Here is a 22,754-nt window from a genome sequence, read left to right on the forward strand (position 1 = left end):
TATTACCCTTAAAATGCATTGCCAAGAACTGAACAGGATACTTTAAAGCTAGGCTGATGAGGGACTAGATCTGTGGTTTGTTACTATCCTTTTCTGAAGTTCAGTTACAGGTTACATTGGCTCCTTTAAGAGTCACATGATAAATATTATTTCATACCGGGCTTATATTCAACTAAAATGCTTGTATTTTTTCATAGGAGATAATGCATGTCAGGCCTCTACTACCCTAGCCTTAAGTTATTGAAATTTTAAACTTAATTGCAGGACCTTCATTGTATCTTTTTAGTTTTCTAGAGCCCTCAGAAACTTTTTAAAACTTAGTTTTGATTTGTTTTAAATGATAGCTGGTACATGCTAAGTAAATAAAATTTGGAATGTAAGAAAATTAAAAGTAAATTATATTCAAAATTAATATTTAATGATAGTCATCCAAGTATAAATATGAGCATTCTGATGTATTTCTTTTCATTTTTTCTATGTGCATGGTTATTCTGTATATACAGCTTTTATATATTGTTTTAAAAGCAACAAAAATATAACATAAAACATACATGCTGGTAAACAGTCCTCAAAGATAACTTTAAAAACAGAAACGTTTTATTTGAAAGGCAGAGTGACAAAAGAAGGAAGAGACAAAGAGAATTTTCCATCTGCTAGTTCACTCCTGAAATGCCCCCCACAACCTCCAGGGCTCAGCCAGGCTGAAGCCAGGAGCCAGGAACTTCATCTGCATCTCCCATGTGGGTGGTAGGAACCCAAGTTCTTGCTGCCTCCCAGATGGCATTAGCAGGAAGCCGGATCAGAAATGAAGCCTGCACTGAATCCCAGGCACTTCGACATGGGATGCGGATGTGCCAGGCAGTGGCTTAACCCACTATCCCACAGTGCCTACTCCATGGATGTACTTGTATTGACTGTATCCTACTCCATCGGTTGTATGATAACTTAAGTGTTTTACTTGGGGATTAGATTGGTTTTTACCACTACAAATAATATTTTAATAGAATATGCATGAAAGTTTATCTGCATTTATTATTTTTCCTCTTAGAATAAATGCTTAGAAGAGCTGAGCCTAAATGTAATGGATTCTAAAAATACCATTTCTAACATGTAATTAGTAGATAAGGACAGAGACAAGGAAACAATGAATAGGGAATATCCTTGGCTTCTATCATAATACTCTATTTCCATTTTTATTACACATGTAATTATTTCTTCAATATGTACCTTCCCTGAGAGAGTATCCATAAGGGTTCAGTTTAGCTGAAAGAAAAGAGGCCCAAATTAGCAGTAGCCTAAATATGGAAGTGGGACAGGTTTCTTTGCCATGGCCAAGTACATTAAGTCAGGTTAGGGATGATCCTTCCCGACACAGGCTCCCTCCACTTTGCCACTCCACCACTCTGGTGAGACTTTCATGCTCTTGGTCAGAAGTGGCAGTTAGAGGTCCACCTGATGAGTATCCCCTAGGTATCAAGTAGCAAGTGGATCAACTGTCTCTTTCAGGAAAATGCCATTAAGTTACTACACAATCTCTACATGTTATCTTTTCAGCCAAAACATTCTCACATAAAACAACATATAAAAATTGCAAAGGACGCTAACAAATGTTACCTGTATTATCAGGAGCTACATATCTGGCCAAGTATTTAGTGGTTCTGTTACACTGGATGAAAGGGAAAATTGGTCATTAAAAGTAAATACTCAAAACCATCTAGAACTAAGGATCTGGATCAACAACAAAAAAAATGTAGAAGACTGTTAAGCATATCTTTCTGCCAATCACAACTTTCCTTGTGCCCCTTGAGTCATTTATTTCTAAATCCATCCCCTATTTTAAACCCTGATAGAATTCATGCAGATGATCTAAATCACCACCTGAAAATTTTTTGGTAGACTTGGTACAACCCAAGGCTATACATTTTACTGTTGTATATGAGATCTACCACTATAAATGAAATTTGTTTGGAAAGCACTGTGCATTAGGAAAAAAAAAATCATACAGTTATCTTGTATGTAGCCCAAAAGCAGAACAGTGATAGTTCAAGTAAAACATGAGTGCCGACTCATGACAAGAGCCTTGGGTGGTCACTGACGTCATAAATAACAGTGTTAATTGTTAAATCAACATCAGAAGTCACTGTGCACTCACTCCCCATGTAGGACCTCGGTCCTTAATGAGTTGCACTATAAGAATTAACTACAAAGTTTGTTCTCAAACAGTACTTTATATGTTGTATGTGTGAGCGGGTGCAAACTGTTGAAATCTTTAGAGTTGGTCTTCTGTATATAAAGTTAAATTAAAAATGAATCTTAATGAAGAATGGGATGGGAGAGGGAGGAGGTGGGACTGGAGGGGTAAGTGGGAGGGTGGGTATGTGGGGAAGAACCACTATATTCCTAAAGTTGTACCTATGAGACTTGCATTCATTAAATAAAAGCTTTTAAAAAATAATAATAAAAAAAAAGAGTGCCAGGTAAAGCCAGGTAATGGCTTGAATTCCACTAACGGTTTTTAGTATTGTAAATAAAAGGAAAGATAGGAGAAAATTGAGCCATTGGACCTAGAGAGCCAATGAATCTCAGCAGCTTTTCTAAGTCACCTGCTCCTTACTCAAGGAAAAGTCATTGTAGAATGCCTATTCACACTTTTTTTAATTTAAATATGAAAGAAAGACCAGGAGTAAGTTCTTTTTGTCCCTTGAGTGAAAAAGTCAATCATGCAAGCATGTGAAAACTTTGATACAGGAAACTCACTTGATCAGCAGTTTCAACCTAGGTACAAGTATTCTTAGTGCCCAGGCTCTCTAACTGTTCAGTCATCCACTGTGAGTTATCTGCCAGGTTTCTTGCAGACTTGGGAAGATTAACTTGGAAGAATAAAGAATACAGAAACCCAAAGTATATAAATGAATTGGAAACCAAATCCTATTTTGTTTTGACACTAAGAAAAGATGTTCATTTACCTGGATTTGAAGTTGTTTAGTTTCTGTCAAATATGTATGTATATTAAACTAAAGCTCGACATTGCTCAATTTCTTTCCAATCCTGGTTTCATAGCTTTTAGAGCAAAATTCACAACCCTAATCAGGTTCTAGAAATAAAGAACATTTTCTATCTTCGACTCTACCTGTCATTGATAAAACCATCTAAAAAGTAGAATAGAGGCTATCTACAGATCTCCACTTTTTCCAGCCATTCCCAACTACATTTCTTTTCCTCTCCCTGGCCAAACTACCAACCTTTTCATTCTCTTGATGTTTATTTTAGCTTTAGCTCCATGTATATGAGCATGCAGACCTTGGCTCATATAACTACTTCAGAAAACCATGCCATTAGTTCCATTTGCTGTGAAGAAATCACCCCCAGACATGAACAGTAGCTGCAGACGATGAGTGCACATGGAAACGATGCCCCATGATCTTTCAAAGTTATTTCTCCTCAGCACTAAGAGGAGGAGGCAGGAAGGGAGCTATCTCTTTTCCTAGGCTATGGGTTCTCTTCCTGAGATTTTAAGAAATCTTTTCCAAATTCCGGGGATCATGCGTTTTCATTCTTGTAGTGCTTATTCTGGTAATCTGAGCAACTTTCATACAGCACAGGTTTCTCAGTGTAGCATTTAGTTTTTATCTAGCTGTGTTTGTTTTTTTCTACTTGTATCCATAAACATATAACAAATCACGTCATAAAATAGTTCCAAAGCATACATACCTGTTTTCCAAAGTATAACTTTTTTCTACAAAACCAAACTTACCTGTATTTCACCAGCTCTTGTAGGATTCTCAAGGGGAAGCCTTTTTAACTGTGGTTAGGATAGGTAGGTCAAACCCTCCTAGTACCTTTTTACATATCTGAAGTCTCTATCCACTTAAACCTAGCCTAGTAATAAAAATGCAGTGAGGACAACCTCATTCTTTCAAAGGTTGCTTTAAAGTATTCAGAAATAGGACTATCAAAGGATGTTTAGGAAGAGTAACATAATTTAAATAAATGAGGAATGACTTTAGAATGATACAGAGATAACAAGAGGCTTAGTGAAACAAGAAAGGGAAAGTCTTGCTTCGGATGCAGTTTTTTTAAAGTCTATACATTGTGTTCCTTTGAATTTTAAACGTGTTTGAATTATTCCTTTATTGCTGTTTTTAGCTATCACATTGATCTAGGACAAGCAAATGGGGTGGATGAAATCTCTTTCCAAATTGGAACTGCCTCTGGATTGATTAGCGGTAATGGCAAGGTGGTTGAAAAGGAGACTATGCTTTCTTTCTTATTGACCAGAAGTGTGTCTGTCCAGTTAGTCTGTGCCAAGTGTGGGAACAACAGGTGCATGTGGTTGAAAGATGTAGCAATGGAAGTTCTGGGCTCCTAGGAAGGCCAGGAAGACTCCTGCTCCAAATTTATCACCACTGAATTTTGATTATTTTACAAACTCTACCACAGGAGATTCACTCTGACATTTCAGTTCCAGTCTGCAATCCTTATGCACAGCTCTGGGAATTGTAAAATATCAAAAAATTAATAAATATGGAACTATCCAGGAAGCTGAATCTAGATAGACATTTCTGTGTATAAGAATGTGGATTGTGATCCCTTATTTCATGTGAAACATAAGAGATAAAACCAAACATACAGTAAAAACCCAAAAATATAAAATTACATCCACATGCTAACTACAAGAGATCCATTTAAAACAAAGTGACACAGAAAAATTAAAATGTACTGAAAGTACTCCGGTGCTGCGGCTCAATAGGCTAATCCTTCGCCTAGAGGCGCCGGCACACCCAGTTCTAGTCCCAGTTGCCCCTCTTCCAGTCCAGCTCTCTGCTGTGGCCCGGGAGTGCAGTGGAGGATGGCCCAAGTGCTTGGGTCCTGCACCCACATGGGAGACCAGGATAAGCACCTGGCTCCTGCCTTCGGATCAGTGCGGTGCGCTGGCTGCAGGCGCGCCGGCCGCGGCGGCCATTGGAGTGTGAACCAATGGCAAAAGGAAGACCTTTCTCTCTGTCTCTCTCTCTCACTGTCCACTCTGCCAATAAAATAAAATAACATAAAATAAAATACTGAAAGTACTAATAAGAATAAACCTTTGTGAGATTTTTATTACACAAAGCTGATTCAAAGTAAACCCTGCCAATAGAGATATAAATGAGGAATTCATAACATTAAAGGATACAATGAAGGTATGATTACATACATTGAACAATATTAACATTTTTTAAATTTATTCTAGAGGACAAGAGAGAGAGAGTGTGGGAGTGAATGAGCCCTCCTCCTCACCCCCCCCTCATTGACTCCCCAAATGTCCACAATGGCCAGGACTAAAGCTAGAATGTAAGAACTCAACCAGGTCTCCCACGGGTTTGGCAGGAACCTAATCATGTGAACCATCACCACTGCGAATCCCAGGATCTGCATCAGCAAGAAGCTGGAGTCAGGAGCCAGAGCCAGGTGTTCAACCCAAGTGCGCTATGTGGGATGCAGGTGTCCTAACTGGCCTCCTCTCCACTAGGCCAAATGTTCACACCCCAATATCCATAGATTATGGGAAACTAAACAAAAAACTCATAAAAATTGTGATTACAGACTCTAGCTTCTGTCAACCCATGACAGAGTCAGTAAACAAAATGATATGAAGGGGGTTGGCGCCATGGCACAGTGAGTTAAGCCAACACCTATGATGCTGGTTTGAGTCCCTGCTGCTCCACTTTCCACCTAGCTTCCTAATGCACTGGAAAAAGATGATCCGTACTTGGGCCTCTGCCACCCACATGGGAGACCAAGATGGAGCTCCAGGCTCCTGGCTTTGACCTGGCCCCGCCCTGGCCATGGCAGCTATTTGAGGAGTGAACCAGCAGATGGAAGGTTCTCTTTCTAATTCTGCTTTTCAAATAAATCTTTTAAAAAAATGATGTGAAGAAAGATCTGAATTATAATTTGTACAAAACATATACTATAAGTAAATGTGTATATATGAGATATAAACACAATATATGAGATTACCTGAAAACGTTTATTCTGGTGCAAAATATTTGAAATCTTTGTGCAGTTTTTTTTTCCATAGAACCCGTTTTCCATGAACTTTTTGGAGACCCCTCACATAGATGCATATGATCAAAATCTATATGGCAGTAAAGAATACCATTTAAATCTCACTGAAAATTTATAAAATTCATACTTAAATGCCCATGCAGTTTACTCCCTGAAAGAAAACACAACCTACATTCTGACACAGTACAACAAAAAGTATAATAATTTATAAGTTCACAACTAATACATCCTGGGAAGTAAAAAAGAAATCACCCTTGAGCAGCTCTTACATGAGATATTTACATATTATAAGAATTGGAAAAAAAACTCCTATATATCAGAGGATACATAAAAACTTGCTTAGGAAAATATATAGCCTTTTATTATATTATAAAAAAGAAACATTAATGTTTAATTCAGGTTATAAATGAAATACAATAAATAGATGAAAATTAAATAAAGGAAATACAATCAAAGAAGAAATTAAAAACTGCAGAATCATTAAGCAGTCATAAAGCTGGGGTGAGCATCGGGCCTGGCTGTTACGGTGTTAGTTGGGATGCCCACATCTTAAACCAGGGTGCCTGGGCCTGAGTCCTGGCTCCCACTTCCAGCTTCCTGCTAATGCAGACTCCAGGAGGCAGCAGGTATTGGCCAAAGTGTCACCCACATGAAAGGCCTGGACCGAGTTCTCCACTCCCTGCTTCCAACATTGTCTGCGGCCACTATGGAAATGTGGGAAATGAGTCAGCCAGCAAATAGGAGGTTTTTTTTTTTTTTTGTCTGTCTATGTGTTTCCCTCTCTCTCTCCCTTAATAACAATAATAAACAACTAGTTTTTTAAAAGACAAATCAGCAGAGCTTGTACCATCAATAAGAAAAAGAGGAGCGATCACAAAAAAAGGTAAAATTAGAAATGAAAAAGCAACTATAGCTACCCTGGAGATTAAATATATGAAAACAATAATTTGCAAGTGCATATCAAACACAGTGGAAGCTATAAGCACTTTAGCACCAATATCATACTGTGGAGTAGACTCAGACTTCCTGGTTTGACCCAGAGTCATTAATAAGAACAGATTTGGTGGAAGGAGACGTGCACAAGATGTGCATCTCTAAGATTCACAGCACCACCAAAAGAATACAATACTATATCTATAAATAACTGATTAGATTACAAATAATTCTCTTATTTGTTGAAGTGACTGTATCATGTTGAAGTAGGAAGTTGGTCACTGAGAAACGATTTTTCAATTGGAAGATGAATTTAAAAACCAAGTATAACTATGCATGTGGATTCAATTATGCAAAATATCACTTACATGCATGAAGTTAAAAGTACACATTTAATTACAAAAATAATATTCTAGATGATTTTTCTAACTTTGCAGACTTTTCAAATACTATTAATGTATTAATAAAAATCTAGAACAAAAAGTCCAAAATGAGCCCAAATATTTAACAATTCTATAGTCTTTCTTTAGTAAAGGGACAAGCATGTTCTGCACATCATTTTCAAATTATCATTACCAAATTGAACCAAATCATTTCTTTATAAAGCAACTAAAATGAGACATTTCCTTAGTTGCCTGCATTCTATGCCATTGTAAAGCTTTCAATACCAACTATTACAACAGTTCTTAGCTTCATGAAAATCCGGTAAAAAATCTGCAGTACAAATTCAGTTTGTGTGTGTTATGGAAAGTCAAACACATTTCTCAGCAAATTAGCCAAGACCCTAACTAGAAGAATAAACCCCAATATCATTTATTGAATTTACTTAAGTAGAATGGAGGGAGATAGCACTCTGGGCACCCCACTAGAGATAACTAATTCAGAAATGATTGTGACCTGAGACTCCCTGGGATGACTGTGGATAGTTGAGTCACTTGGGTAAAGAAAGAAAAGTAGCAAACTGTCTCCCACATACCTGAGACTGTCTCTGTCTTTGCATAAATAAATGATTTATTTTGGAGCTGGCAACTAAATTGCTCGTTTTAAAATGTCTTGGGAATTTGCTGAGGTTGGTGGTGTTACCATTTATCAAAAGATGCCATGGAAAATTCTCTGCTGCTATGCTGTTTTTGTGAGCTAAACTTATTTATTTTATGACAGAAAATGGGAAAATATTCTAACTTTTGGTTAAATTTAGTGGGTCATTATAACTTTTGGATTTATTAATACTTAGACAATTTTGGATAGAATGTTTCCAGAATTTTTTTCATATCATGAAAAATTATATGTCACGTCAAGAACTGGATGACTTGATGACAACTTGGATGATATACAACTTACTGCACATATATATAAATATTTCAAATAATACATTCAAGTGGAAAAGTAGAGAATGTTTCCTAACTTGTACTCTGGAAACAATAACTTAAAACAATACTGCATTTAATTTGCATTAGTAATTACCACAAAGTTTCTATATCTGAATAAAATAGCACATTGCTTAAAGAAACACATTTACTACCCTTTTACTTTGTTACTCCTGCTAAGTATAATCTTCAAAAAACTTTTTAGGTTCCCAAGTCACTTAATTCTACTTCTTTGATTGTGAGCTCCTTGAAAAATGAATAAAATTTATTATGTTTAAAAATTTAATATTTAACAAAATATATTGTCAGAAAAGTGAGAAACAATGGCCGGCACCGCGGCTCAATAGGCTAATCCTCCACCTAGCGGCGCCGGCACACTGGGTTCTAGTCCCGGTTGGGGCTCCAGATTCTTTCCCGGTTGCCCCTCTTCCAGGCTAGCTCTCTGCTGTGGCCAGGGAGTGCAGTGGAGGATGGCCCAAGTGCTTGGGCCCTGCCCCCCATGGGAGATCAGGAGAAGCACCTGGCTCCTGCCATTGGATCAGCGCGGTACGCCAGCCGCAGCACGCCAGCCGTGGCGGCCGTTGGGAGGGTGAACCAACGGCAAAAGGAAGACTTTTCTCTCTGTCTCTCTCTCTCACTATCCACTCTGCCTGTCCAAAAAAAAAAAAAAAAAAGTGAGAAACAGGTCAGATACATCAAACATAAAAAAATAGAAGTCTCATCATGATCTAAAGAACTGCTTCTAAAATTTTGGGATTTATCTACTAGAACTTTCTCTTTATAATTCTGTGTATGTTTATTTTTAACCAAAAAGTGATAATGATCATACTTTTTACACTTGCTTTTTCCACTTAAAATATATTTTCTGTATTACTAAATGTATTATCTTTTACTTATCTTATTAATTTAACACATAGATTTATGTTGTGTAGAACTGAGATAACTTATTTAACAATACTAATTTAATACACAGATGAATTATATCTAATTTTTATTACCCTATTGCAATCAAGGAGTTTGCACGTATCTTAGATTTCAGTAGGCGAGAGAGCCAGGAGTGGTGAGGCGGGCAGTTGGTGTAGCAGCCAGATTTCTGTTCAGACACCCGCATTCCATAAGGGAAGGCCTGGGTTTCTGTCCAGAGTCTGCTTCTCGTTCCAGCTAATGTGCAATTTGGAAGGCAGCTAGGGGTAACCCAAGTACATGGTCCTGCCACCCACATGGGAAACCCAGATGGAATCTGGGGCTCCTGGCGTGGGCCTGGCCCAACCCTGGCTGTTGCATGCATTTGGCAAATAAATCAGTGTGTGTGAGTTCTCTGTGCCTATCTGCATTTCAAATAAAAATAATTTGAAAAACTTAGGACTCTTAGAGAAAATAAAGGAATTTATTTTCTTGTTTAAAAATCAACAACAAAACCCTTTGTGCATATACTTGTGTGAACAGTCAAGAGGACCCAATTCAAGAACAGGAATGGCAACATCATGGGATGCAAATATATACTGAATTTTCTTTGCCAATCTTATGAGGAAAATTGTCAGTGCAATTTAACTATTAATGGAATTAGTATTTTAGGAAATAAAGCATCTTTTCTTATACTCACAGGCTTCATAAATTTCTTTTTCAAATAGGACTGTTTTTGCACATTTTACTATTGGATTATTCATCTCACTTGAGTGAACAAGCTCATTTCTATCAGGATTATTGAATTTTATATATTACATATTTATTTCTAATTTGTCTTCTCACATGGTACACATAAATATGCACTCTATTTTACCTCACAGAAATTTTGAATTCCTTTGAGAATTTTTTTTGAAATGCACAAATGCAGAAAAATGATTCTCATTTAAATTTCCATTACCCAGATTCAGTGATTCTTTGTTTTTTGTTTCCCTGGTCCTTTTTTTCCTTAAATAGTACTCCCAGGTTTTGGCATTGGTACCCTAAATAAATGGATATCCATATTCCATGCATTAGGAGAACATTGTTAAAAAGCTTCCTACTCAAAGTGATCTGTAGATTGAATGCAATCCCTATCAGAATTCAAATAAATATATATGTTCTAAATGCCATTTTCCAAGGGTTAAAAGGCATAGTGGGTAAAGCCACTGCCTGCAATGCTGGCATCCCGTGTGGGATGCCAGTTCAAATCCTGGCTGCTCCACTTCCAATCCAGCTCCTTGCTAATGTGCCTGGGATAGCAGTGGAGGATGGCCCAAGTATTTGGGCTCCTGCACCCACACGGGGGACCTTGAGGAAGCTCCTGCCTCCTGGCTTCAGATAGGCTCGGCTCTGACCTTTGCAACGATTTCGGGAGTAAACCAGCATATGGAAAAATCTCTCTCTGCCTGTTCTTCTGTGTAATTCTGACTTTCAAACGAATAAATAAATCTTTAAAAAAAAAAGGAATATTTTCTTCCTCAGGATACTTTCTCATACGTGGAAGCTCAAAACAGTTGATCAAGGAAGGAGAGAGAGGAAAGAGAGAGGGAAAGGGGATAGGAGGAGGGTAAGACTTCCAAAGAGAGCTCATGTCCAACAGCAATACAGGGTGACTATAGTTTACAACAAGGTATTGTTCGAGATTTCTTTTATGTATTTGAAAGGCAGAGTGACAGAGAGGGAGAAAGATCTTCCATCTACTGGTTCACTCCCCAAATGGCCACAATAGTCAGGTTTGGGCCAGGAAGGTGTTAGCCAGGAATTCCAGTGGGGGGAGGGGGGGGCTACCACACAGGTGGCAGGGGCCCATATATTTGGGCCATCTTCTGCAGCCTTCCCAAGTACATTGGCAGGGCTGTGGCTGAGACTTAAACGGGCACTCCAGTATGGGATACCAGTGTTGAAACCTGCTGTGTCACAGTATCAGCCACCTAACAGAGCATTTTAAACTAAGGGCCAGCAGATGAATTGATAGGTTAGCTAGGTAGGCAAACATCCAGAGAAGCTGACTTCACTGGGAGCTGCTCATGCTAGAAGCAGGCACTCCACCAGCAGAGTTATCTGACTGTAGTCGTACAAAGGAATCAGAACCACGTGGCTAAGATGCACACCTCCTCCTTGCAGATTTTAATAGAGAGGAAATCAGTTTAAAAGGGCTGGCAGGGGTACATTTTAAATTGGAAAAAAATAGAAAGGTATATGGATTTGTTGCATTAGAACTTCTAGTCTGTTTAACACTAATGGAGCATTTTTTCCTACTGATTGTGCTGGACTCCCTTGCCAGGAACAAAGACAGCACTTGAGAGGAGCCCACAAGTGGTCTAATACGTAGGAGTCAGTGTGTGAGATCATTTTTGCTGCTGGTATACAGATGGTGTTCAAGGTCACCAGTGTACTAACAGTAGACTAGAAGGTTCTACAGGAGTTAGTTCCACAGAGGAAAAACAAATTCAACTTGAGAACTTAGGTTACTGATACTCATAATAAACAGAAAAAAGCATTATAATATTTCATAACTGAAAATAAATTACAAGCTTACCAAAAAGCTCTGGGTAGACAAAGCAAATTATGAAAAATGGTTCCTTACCAGAATTAAAAGTCTCACTTTCTGTACTTCATATACTCAAAAACAGGTCTAAATTATTTTGATTAAAATGGTCTGGGATACCATTCAAGACATTGGTTCATATGTCTCTGTCCCGTTGGAGTGCCTGAGTTCAATGCCTGCTTTAGGCTGCCAGGACTCTGTTTCCTGCTTATGCAGTCCCTGGGAGGCAGCAGTGATGGCCCAAGTGCCTGGGCTCCTGCCACTCATGGGTGAGACTTGGATTGAGGCAGAAGCTCCCTGCTTCTGCTTCTCAGTTCCAGGCCACTGCAGGCATTTGGAAAGGGAGCCAGCAGACAGGAACTCTTTCTGTGCCTGTGCGCACGTGTGTGTGTGCCAGTGAACTGCAAACTCCAAAGAAGCATCACCAACAGGTTGGTGATCCAGTCTGGGTATGAGGACTGCTAGACAGCCACTCAGCACATAACCAACACAGGTGAACTGTGAACAGACACTCCCTCTCATGTGTTACTGCCATTTCTAGAGGACTCCCAGCGTGTGCTGGCCTGCGGGAGTGCATTAGGGCATATTTTTCGGTAACAGTTTCAAAAATCACTTTTGGGTTTCATTCCTATGTTGGCAAATAAAAATGCAGAGCCCATCTTACCAGGGGTTTAGATTATTTTTCCTCAAGGACATTTATGTGTCAGCCTTTTATGTTAAGTGACATTTTTCTGGCTTTTTTGCTATGTTTTTACACCTATATTTTATCCTCCATCTATTTAGCAATTTGCATAGTATTAGCTACCAAATTATGGCTGTTTTGCAGGTCTATAAATTATGGTCTGTTTTCCAGATAATTTGCAAAGTAAACAAACACGGATCCCTAAGAACTCTCTTTTTGTGGAGAGGATTGATCACTGCTGTCTTACTCAGCCAACTTACTAGTAGAGCCCAAAATCTTCATCTTAATCCCCTCTGCCTCAAATCCAGCCATCACCATATTCCACAGGGAAGAAAACTTACACCAATTGAAAACAAAACAAAAGCTTCCTTGTGGAACCTCCAAAGGCCATTTGTAAATAAATTACCTCCCTTCCCCCAAACACACAAGTGGGTTTAACAGACTCCTTCCTTATATATCTTTTCCAACCTATCAAAGAGCTCAAGAATTCAGTCAGGTATTGCTGTTTTGAGTCTGATTTATGAACTCTTCCTTGTCTGGCCAGGTGCTGGCCATATCCCACAATTCATAATCTGTCACCAGGAGTAATGGTCCATTTCCAGAGGTGAAACGTGACAGTTCTTTGCGCATGCATCAGATAAACAGATTGCGTGGCTGCTCAGTGATCTATCTGAAGTGGGCTGAAGAGCACATTAACCTTTCAGCACACCCCCATTTTCCCTGTGGTTCTTTTCTTTTATGCTTTTCATTTTTCTTCATAAGAGGCAGACCTGATGAATAACACAACATCCAATCACTAGCGAGTGCATTGCTCAGAATCTGTGGAGGGTGAGTAAGCTGTGGCGCCCAGTAATTTCAGAACATCTCAACCTTCAAACTCTGCTTTGAGAACTGCCTTCAGAAAATCATCCGAATTAAAAGGAGGATTTGGTTTGGTTTGCTTGTTGGGTCCTGGGGCAGAAGCCTTTTAATAGGACCCCAGACTTCCATTGATGGCTTTTCTTTATCTCACACACAGAATACAGATGGGCCTCTGCATTTCAGGTTTAGTCAATTGAAGGCTTCAAGAAGAGAAACTAACTTAGGTTGACTTTAATTACTAGGTTCTAGTTTTCTCATTTTCGTGCATTCTAGGTCCATCTATACTTTTGTGATGTTTCTACAGGGATATGGAATTTTCCCTTTTTTGAAAAAAAAAAAAAGTATTTTGAAAAAGTTAGAGAGAGAGTGTGAGAGAGACACAGAGGGAGACAGAGATTTTCCATCTGCTGGTTCACTCCCCAAATGGCTACAATGGCCAGCACTGGGCCTTGCCAAAGACAGGAGCAATGTCCAGGTCTCGCACATGGGTGGCAGGGGCTCAAGCACTTGGATAATCTTCCGCTGCTTTTCCCAGGCCATTAGCAGGAATCTGGATCCAAAGTGGAGCAGCTGGGATGTGAACTGACACACATATAGGAATGCCAGCATCACAGGCAACAGTTTTACCCACTAAGATACAATGCCAACCCCCAAAATTTGTTTTCCAAAGTTGGGAAAAAGGAAACATTACAATAATTATTGTCTTTATATGCATTGTCTTTTTTACCTTTAATGTGATCACCACATGAACAAAATTGTATTATAATATTCTGCAGGTCACAGAGGGTCAGTAATCAATATTTGATTTAGCTAAGGGTCCTAAATTTTGGTCATAGCTCTTCTACTGCCTTCCAACCAATAGTGAGTCACTCGGACATTTTCTGCCTTGGTTTCCTTATCTGTCACAGAGTGAAAATACTCTTTTCTTCCTGCTTCCTACATTTGCAGTAAGAGAAATAAAATTTTCATGATACTTTTGAAAGTCGATCCTAATTTAGGGTGACCTTAATGCTAGTGGTATTTCATTGCAACAAGTGACTTTCCTATATTAACAGAGATTTCATAGTCTGCGTAAGATAGTACAGAGTAAACCTTGTATCATCACTAGAAAACATTACTTGGTTAATGCTGTTTTGAATGTCAGCAACTTACATAGTTCTGACCTGTACAGGGAGAATGGAGAGGAGGCCCTACCAGCTGATGATTCAGCTGTATCCTTAGGCTTACTGATGCTCCAGAACTTTTTCCATTGCAAGGAGTTGGAATTCTGTTTACTGGTTCAGCTCTTCAAAACATTTCTGTGACCACTGAAGCATTCAGTCCCAAGTCCGGTCTTTAAACCAAAGGGTTGACACGTTGGTGGGAGCAGCTGGACATTCGTGATGTCTTTTGTGATTCCCTTTTTAAAATCCCCTTCTGTCCACATGGTAACATTGAGCAGGCACTGAAACATTGCTCCGATGGTTTAACAAGCAAAGACCCTAACTTCCGGGGGAGAAGCCCTTCCCCTCTATGCGGAAGGCCCTCTCTGAAACGTGGATCAAGACTGTTACCCAGAGTTGCATCATAATTATGTTCCTGACTTTAAGATCCAAAAAACCTTTTGCCAAGTTGTGCCTTTCCATCTGTAATTCCAAGTGAACCCAATGATGATAGCTGTTTACACTGTTGTGGGGAGCAACCGGACTAGACTGAGTTACTGGAATTAAGACTTATTCTATGCATCTGCTCTCCCACAATATGGCGCTGGGAGAGAAGTAAACAGCTTCCGCACAGCTGCCTCCAGTTCAACTAATAAACTGTAGGACTTGCTATTGATTGGAGGAGAGCAGCGTACTCGGCGTGTGGGCAGCCGAGTTAGGATTGGCGGAGGAGGACTATAAAGGAGGAGAGAGACGGCATGCACCAGGAACATCTATGGGGAACATCTAAGGGGAACACCTGTGCAGCCCCCGAGAAGAGCCGGCCGGCGGTGTGCCGCTCCCCTGCGGAAGTGGGGAATGTGGCTAGGGGGAACTGCCCTTCCACGGAGGTGGAAGGGATAGTAGCCAACCCGGGAAGAACCAGCAGCAAACCCGGGAAGGGCCGAGCAGACGAAAGAACAGCGCAGGGTTCAGTGTCGTTCCTCCACGAAGAGGGGGAGCGACATAATGGTGCCGTGACTCGGATATGAAGCCTAGGCAGGGTTTAGTGTCGTTCCCCCATGAAGACGGGGAGCGACACACTGTGAAGTGGATATTGTTACAGAGAACGCCAGTGGCTCTCACTGTTGAGCTAATGATGCCTAGTGAGTGTAAGATCTAGAGAAACCCCTGGAGCTGGACCTGCTGGATGCCTGCCTGTCTGTTGGAAAATAAAATTTGAATGTTTTCCCCCAAAAAGTAAATAAATTCTCTGAAAAAAAAATAGGTGGTAAAACAGTTAACACTCCATATAAGCAAGTTTAGCTTCATTGATCTGCATCCACAGCATTAAATGCAGTGTGTCTGCATATGCTTATGCATGTCTTGGTAAAGAGGGAAGAAGTCCCAATATTTTGCACTATTTTCATAAAAGGAATGGGGGAAAAAAAGTACCCCAAATTGCCTTGTGCTCAACGCCTTGCTAAGGGATTTAAAAATCTCTTCCCTCAAAGTACTCACACTCTACCTAGGAAACTAAGTTATGTTTCATAGTTACAGTTTTATACATAGCACCTACTATGTATAAGACAGTGTGGTAAACACAAGCAAGCCCCAAATAACAAGCTATGTTCCAATAGGTGCAATTTAAGAGCTCTCAGATTTAAGGCTGTCATGTATCCTGAGTGATCTGAGATGACCAGTGGTGCTGGTCACTTAGTTCATGTGAATAATACAAGTTTGGATTTTTTTTAAGATTATCAGTTTTCAGATCATCAAGAAACCATCAAGAGTAGCAAAGAAAATATGAACCAAAACATCAAGAGACATTATCTTACTCCCACTAAGAAAGCTGCTTCCTTTATATTTCTGACATTTTTATATAAATATGATCAATTCCAGGCTTCTTTATTGCAGTAAAGAAGCGAATTCCAGTTCATCACCTGTGACTGCTTGCATCCCTTTCAAAAACCTGAACATGTATTCTAGCATAGCATTTTGATCTTTATATTCCTGGGGATGGGAGAGAAGTCCTCAGCTGGCTCTGTACTCTTGGCGTTGTACAAATACTTGACCTTTTTTGCTTAAGAGCTATAGAGGAGCCCGTAGGTTGTAAAGATAAATTGGCCTGATTAGGAAGTTAAACATCACTTTATGAAATAGAAACGTGAATCCTCACTGTTATCAAAAAGAAATGATAAACAAATAGATCAGATTTTATCCCCATAGATCCTCGGAGCTACTAACACAATGTAATAAAATGTTATACGCTTATCACAACCTATATTGTTCCATCATTTTTATTTTTTGACAGAGGAGCCTAGGGCCTTAATCTCTTACATTACTTTTAGTAAAGGAATATTATAAATGATGTATTATTTTTATAATATCCTTATCACTTTACATAGAAGATTAAAATATCACTAATAGAATTATCTGTGAAACGAACATGTTTTCCAATAAGGCTAAGTGGACTCATTGAATTTAAGGACTTTTTTACATTATGTTCAAACTTGAATTCTTCTACCAATCAACTCTAATTTATTTCCTTTATAATAAGAAAATCACAATGTTCTGAAACAAATCACATTTATAAGGTCAGAAAAATGCATAAGATTCAATTTGCTAAAAATACTATTAAATAATTTAAAGTATTATATACTTGTAATTTTCCCATATTTAGTCATATTTATTTATATTTAGTCATATTTATTTAGTCAGTGAAAATTCCTATATAAGGTGGTACTTTACTCCTTCTGTCTTAATTTTGTGTTTGAGGGATTTAGGAATACATAAATTTACTGTAAAAATTCATGTAAAATGGAATTAAATGTTTATTTTGGTGCAAAAAATAGAAATCCAAGCATATGCATGGCCTTCAATAAGTTCATGAAAAATTATTATGAAAAAGCTATGCACAGAATTCCCATTTTACTGCACCAAAATAAACATCTTGTAATCCCATTTTCCGTGAACTTGTTGTTGTACCCTTGTATTTTCTAACCACAGAAACCAATTGCCAGGAGCCATTATCAGCTATTGCTGGTGACCATTAGTTTTTGCTCATGATCTGCTTGTACCACTCTGGAACACACTTACTGTGTAACTGCTGTATCCCAGGTCCTGAGAACACAGAGAAATAAGACTTAGCCCCTGCCTTGAGAAGCTTACATACTAGTTCAGGAAATCTCAGATTTGGAGAGGGAGGAAGAAAGCTGTAAAGGACGTATGAAGGCATTCACAGACCACCTGCAAATATTTTAGCACACTTTCCTGTGGTTATGTGGAAGTTCTCTCAACACCATAATGATACCCAGAGTGAGTTCCTGTTGTGAGTAGACTTCATAACCTCTTTTATGTGCATCGAAGGGACAGTAACTTTAAAAATACAACTACATCATGTTGTTCAATGTGAATTAATGCTATAACTAGTGCTGAAACAGTATTTTACACTTTATGTCTGTGTGGGTACAAACTGATGAAATCTTTACTTAATATATACTAAATCGATCTTCTGTATATAAAGATAATTGAAAATGAATCTTGATGTGAATGGAATGGAGAGGGAGCGGGAGATGGGAGGGGTGCAGGTAGGAGGGAAGTTATGGGGGGGAAGCCATTGTAATCCATAAACTGTACTTTAGAAATTTATATTTACTAAATAAAAGTTAAAAAATACAACTGCATCAATATCAAATGCTCATCAGTCCTTACTATGTGCCAGAAACTCCTTCAAGCAATTTACATATTAATGGATTTGATCTTCACTACAATAGCCAAGGTAGATACCATGAGCATGCCCATTTTATGGAGGTGGAGACTGAGGCACAGCTGATAAGTGACTTGCCTAGATCACACCACTAAGCAGACACAGAATCTCAGAAAACCTATCTGTGAATTTGGCTCCAAAGTCTGTCCCCTCTCTGCCATGTTTTACTGCTCCTTTGAAATTAGCTGACAAAAACATGCTGTACACTTTAATATTGATAATACCAATTTTAAAATATACAGATGCTAAATGAAGATTCATAATTTTTGTAGAGTTTTTTTTGGTGAGTTTTAAACAAATTCCATTAATGAGTAAATAGCTTTTTTTTTTTTTTTTTAAAGATTTTGTTGGAAGGCAGACTTTCAGAGAAACAGAGAAAGGGAGAGATCTTCCATCCGCTGGTTGACTCCCCAGATGGCTGCACTGGCCAATACTAAGCCAAGACAAAGCCAGGAGTCTAGAACTCCATCTGGGTGTCCTGCAGAGGTGGCAGGGGTTCAAGAACTTAAGTCATCTTGCATCTTTCCAAGGCATATTAAGCAGAGCGCTGGTTTGGAGATGGAGCAGCCAGGTCTCCAAGCAGAGCTCCGGTATGGGATGCTGGGCTTCACCTGCTGGGCCATGAGGCTGGCCCTGGGTTATATTGTATATGTATCAGCTGGCAAAGTGACACCCAGGGCCTTAGCTGTGACTGTAACCTCCCCTTTGCCATCTTTCCATATTCTGTAATGCTAGTCTCCTTTGTCTCCACGATATTCTGATTTTGAGATAAGGATTTTCCAAAAGCATACGACTTGGCTTTTCTATTTCAGGCAATTGAGAACCTGTACCTTTTAGGACATCCCTTTTCAATTCTGCTTTAAAATTTTTTGCTAGCAAATAAAATGCTCTAACATGTTAGAAACAACAGAACACACCAGGACACAATTTATCAGGAACCAGTTGGGAAAAAACACCCACAAAGACTTTACATGTTAGAATCACCAGACAGACTGAGGGTAATCACATTTATTCTTTGAATAAAAGCAAAGCTTGAGACTTTGGTGTGGAAATAGAAACTCTTAATTACCGTAACAAGGGTAAGCATTTGGAGCAGCAGTTAAAACATTACCTCTGGGGATGCCGACATCCCATATTGGAGTGCCTTGGTTTTGAGTCCTGGCTCTGCTTCCGACTCTAGATTCCCACTCACGTGAAAGCTAGGAGGACTTGGGTCCCTGTCTCCCATTGTAGGAGATCCAGGTTAAGATCTGGGCTTCTGGTTTCAGCCTGGCCTGGACCCAATTATGGCAGGTATTTGGTGCATGGAGGGGTGAACCAGTGGATGGAACATATATTTCTTTCTTTCCTCCTTTCATATAAATAAAACAAATTAATTAAATCAGCTCAGCAGTGCCAGCTGGCAAGCTGGCATTACGGCTCAGCAGGTAAAGCTACCAGGTACTCCACTTCCTATCCAGGTCTCTACTAATATGCCTGGGAAAAGCAGCAGAAGATGGTTCAAGTACTGGGGACCCTGGACCCATGTGGGAGACCCAGATGAAGCTCCTGGCTCCTGGCTGCAGCCTGGCCCTGCCCCTGCTGTTGCGGCCATGTGGGGAGTGAACCAGCAGATGGAAGATCTCTATCTAACTTGCCATTCAAACAAAATAAATAAATCTTAAAGAAAATGGCTAATAATAAATCTTACTCAGGATAAATAAAAGGAAATCCACACTTAGACCAATGTCTTAGTGCATTTGGGCTGCTGTGGCAAAACACTTAGACTGAGTGGTGTATAAAGAACAGACATTTGCTCCTCAATTGCTGGGTCAAGGCATCAGCAGGTGCAGTGTCGGGTGAGGGCCCATTCTTCATGGATGGCAACGTCAGTGTGTGCTCACATGACAGAGGGGCAGAAAATCTCCCACAGGCCTCCTTCACAAGGACACAAATCCCATTCGTGAGGACTCTAATCACCTACCAAAGGCATTACTACTCCTTAATGTCACCACACACTAGGGATCAGACTTCAATGTAGGAACTTTGGAGGGAACATGCAGTCCATAGCAGCCCTTAATAATGAAATCACATGGAACCCCAGACAAAGAAAATATCTTAGAAGGAACCAGAGAAAAAAGATGGATTACTTTCCAAGGAGCAACAATTAGACGGCCATCTGACTTTTGAGTACAGCTGTGGAAGCCACAACAGTAAGATGGTAGTTCCAGTGGCCCCGAGGTAGTGACTGCCACCCTAGAACTCTATCCACAGCAAAAACACTCGTGAAAATTCGGATGAAATACAGATAATTAAAACAAACTAAGCAGCAGCAAAGACAGCCACATAAAGAACAGTGAGAAAATAGATTTCTGACAGCATGAAAATGATTCCAAATAAAATGCAAATGAAGCTGAAAGGCATAAAGAAAATGATCAGAAGTGGAGTGAATCTAATTCTAAGTTATTATAACAGTGAAAATGATAGTGTTTCATCATTTCTAGAAATATGCAGGTATGACGACATGAATGAACCTGGAGGACATCACATTAAGTGCAATAAATCAGGTGCAGAAAGACAAATACTGCGGGATCCTCTTATGCTGTGTGCCATCTAGAAGAGGTGAAGTCATACAGGCAGAGCATAGAATGGCAGACTCCAGGGGTAGGGGACAGGGAAGGGGAAGTTGGGAAAAGAATATAAATTTTCAGTTAGGACTATCTTCAAGAGATCTGTTAGACAACAGGGCGACTATAGTTATTAACAAAGTTCTGTATTCCTAAAAGATGCTAAGAGAAATTTGTGTTCTCATTTTAAAAAAAGTATGTGAGGTAACACATGTTAATTAACTGAATGTAATCACACAATATATACATATTTCAAAACATGCTATGTGTAATGAATAGCCAATTTTTATTTGTCGATTAAAAATAAACAAATACATTAGGAAAACACAGAACTATTATTTTTTAAAAATCTGAGAGTAGATCATGGAATTCAGTGTCAAATATCAAACTGTAAATTTCTAGAAAAGAACACAGGAGAAAATCACACCTGAAATGCTACTCAGCAATGAGAAGAACAGTCTTTTGATACAAGCAACAGCTTGGATGAAGCCTAAGAAAATCATGCTGACTGGAAAACGCCAATCTCAAAAGTGTGAACTGTTTAATTCCATTATGCCCAAATGGAATTATATTTAAACTCCATTTATCTCACAAAGTCTGTGAAAAAGCTGGATTACTGATAGCACAGATTACTAGTAGCCAGGGGCCAGTGCTGAGGAGGAAGATGAAGGAGGCTATAAAGGGGTAGCAGAAGGAAGCAGTGGTGGCGGTACAGTTGAGCACCTTGATGGTGGTGATGGTTATACAAGGCTGCACTTGTGAAACAATGTCATAACGCTATTCCACACTCACCCTTACCCTGACATTCAGGAGCCAAGAGTTTCTTCCAGGGCTCCTATGTGGAGACAGAGGCCCAAACACGTGGGCCCTTTTCTTTTTAACATTTTATTTATGTATTTGTAAGAGTTACAGAGAGAGAAGGAGAGGCAGAGAGGCAGACAGAGATAGAGAGAGAGGTCTTCCATTTGCTGGTTCACTCCCCAGATGGCCACAACTGCCCGAGCTGCGCCGATCAGAAGCCAGGAGTTTCTTCCAAGTCTCCCACGCGGGTGCAGGGGCCCAAGGACCTGGGGCATCTTCTACTGCTTTCCCAGGCCATAGCAGAGAGCTGGATCAGAAGTGGGGCAGCCAGAACTCGAACTGGAGACCATATTGGATGCTGGCACCACAGGTAGCAGCTTTACCCACTATGCCACAGCACCGGCACCACATGGGCCATTTTCTACAGCTTTTCCCAGGCCATTAGCAGGGAGCTGGATTGGAAGTGGAGCACTCAGGACATGAACTGGTGCCCATATGGGATGCTAGAATCGCAGGGAGCAGCTTTACCTGCCACACCACCATGCCAGCCCCCTCTGAGTATTGCCTTACAGCCTCCCATGAGTCTATAATTATTTCAAAATAAACAGTTTCTAAAAGATGAAGGGAGGGCTGGCGCCGCGGCTCACTAGGCTAATCCTCTGCCTTGCGGCGCCGGCACCCCAGTGCTAGTCCAGGTCAGGGCGCTGGATTCTGTCCCGGTTGCCCCTCTTCCAGTCCAGCTCTCTGCTGTGGCCAGGGAGTGCAGTGGAGGATGGCCCAAGTCCTTGGGCCCTGCACCCGCATGGGAGACCAGGAGAAGCACCTGGCTCCTGGCTTTGGATTAGCGCGGTGCGCCGGCCGCAGCGCGCCAGCCGCAGCGGCCATTGGAGTGTGAACCAATGGTAAAGGAAGAACTTTCTCTCTGTTTCTCTCTCTCACTGTCTACTCTGCCTGTCAAAAATAAAAAAAATAAAAGATGAATCAAAAAATATATAGGATTAAAATACACAAAAATCACCGCATGTATACATAAAAGTCGGGAATGGTTATCAGTTAGGTGTGCTGAATTCTCA

General features: G+C 39.9%; 2 protein-coding genes across 8 annotated transcripts in view; one reads left to right on the forward strand and one right to left on the reverse strand.

The window, feature by feature from the left end:
* TPK1 (thiamin pyrophosphokinase 1) overlaps positions 1-22,754 on the forward strand; it is a 464,784-nt gene that overhangs the window by 401,407 nt on the left and 40,623 nt on the right. The gene's annotated exons all lie outside the window — the stretch shown is intronic.
* The window catches only part of LOC149127620 (uncharacterized), a 126,566-nt gene that overhangs the window by 22,136 nt on the left and 81,676 nt on the right, over positions 1-22,754 (reverse strand). Inside the window, exon 2 of one of the 4 annotated variants that reach the window (XR_016231801.1) lies at positions 1,241-6,752. The exons of 2 other annotated variants lie outside the window; for them this stretch is intronic. The gene's annotated coding sequence lies outside the window, so the exon portion shown is untranslated. Of the gene's footprint in view, positions 1-1,240; positions 6,753-22,754 lie in introns of those variants that run through there. One more of the 4 variants, XR_016231798.1, reaches the window with a different exon arrangement.

This window comes from Oryctolagus cuniculus, chromosome 3 (genome assembly GCF_051225735.1).
Source record: "Oryctolagus cuniculus isolate XC-2025 breed Fujian yellow rabbit chromosome 3, ASM5122573v1, whole genome shotgun sequence".
Classification (NCBI taxonomy): Eukaryota; Metazoa; Chordata; class Mammalia; order Lagomorpha; family Leporidae; genus Oryctolagus; species Oryctolagus cuniculus.